The following is an 842-nucleotide window of genomic DNA, read 5'->3' as shown; positions in this document are numbered from 1 at the left end:
TAGAATATCGTATTTATGAACATTCCTATTGTCTTTCAAACACTTTTTTACTCCAGCTGTAGATAGCGTAATTTTAGAGTGTTTTATTTCTTCAATTCGTTCACAATATTCATTATTAATCAAACAAAAGTTTTTGTTGTTACGTTTAGATTGTATTTAATAGAATTGCGTTGTCAAATTTTATGCGCATTTCATTTAAAACCATTTTTAAACAGATTGTTGAAAAAAAACAATGTTATTACACGTTGTTTCACTACTTCAATGCACAAACAGTACTGTACAGTCACTTGCGGGATGTGAGTACGTGCCCATAACGATACCAGCTACGATAATTCTGTATAGTCAATTTTATTATAACTTATAACTTATAAGCAATAAAAACGATGACATAAAACAGGATTTACCATTTTATATACTAATAAGTAATAGTATAGATAGCTATGTTCCATAATCAGATCGATCACCGATAAAGTGCTGTGTTTGTATTTGTTTCGATTCGGACATTGCCTAATATAATACGGAAATGTTGATAAAACTATGAAATAACCAACATTGCCTAACCTTTCCAGTCATTGTCAACAACGACTAGAATATACCGACAATTCCTGAATTTTCATCTTTTCCGGTAACATATACAAGTGCAATAGTTTCGTACACTGCGTTTGGTTTGTTTGTTTGTTGCATCGCAGGACGCAGACTCCGAGTGCGTTCGGGCCGCAGACTGCATCTCGCGTTCGTGTGACAACAGTTGTTGTAGGCATCTATAGACACTCATTCGAATCCAACTGTTTTGACCGATATATTTTGACTTTTTAAATACAATAGGTATAGACCACGTTAAA

This window comes from Acyrthosiphon pisum, chromosome A1, assembly GCF_005508785.2.
Source record: "Acyrthosiphon pisum isolate AL4f chromosome A1, pea_aphid_22Mar2018_4r6ur, whole genome shotgun sequence".
Lineage (NCBI taxonomy): Eukaryota > Metazoa > Arthropoda > Insecta > Hemiptera > Aphididae > Acyrthosiphon > Acyrthosiphon pisum.
The sequence above is the reverse complement of the archived record's forward strand: the minus strand, read 5'-3'. Positions refer to the sequence as shown.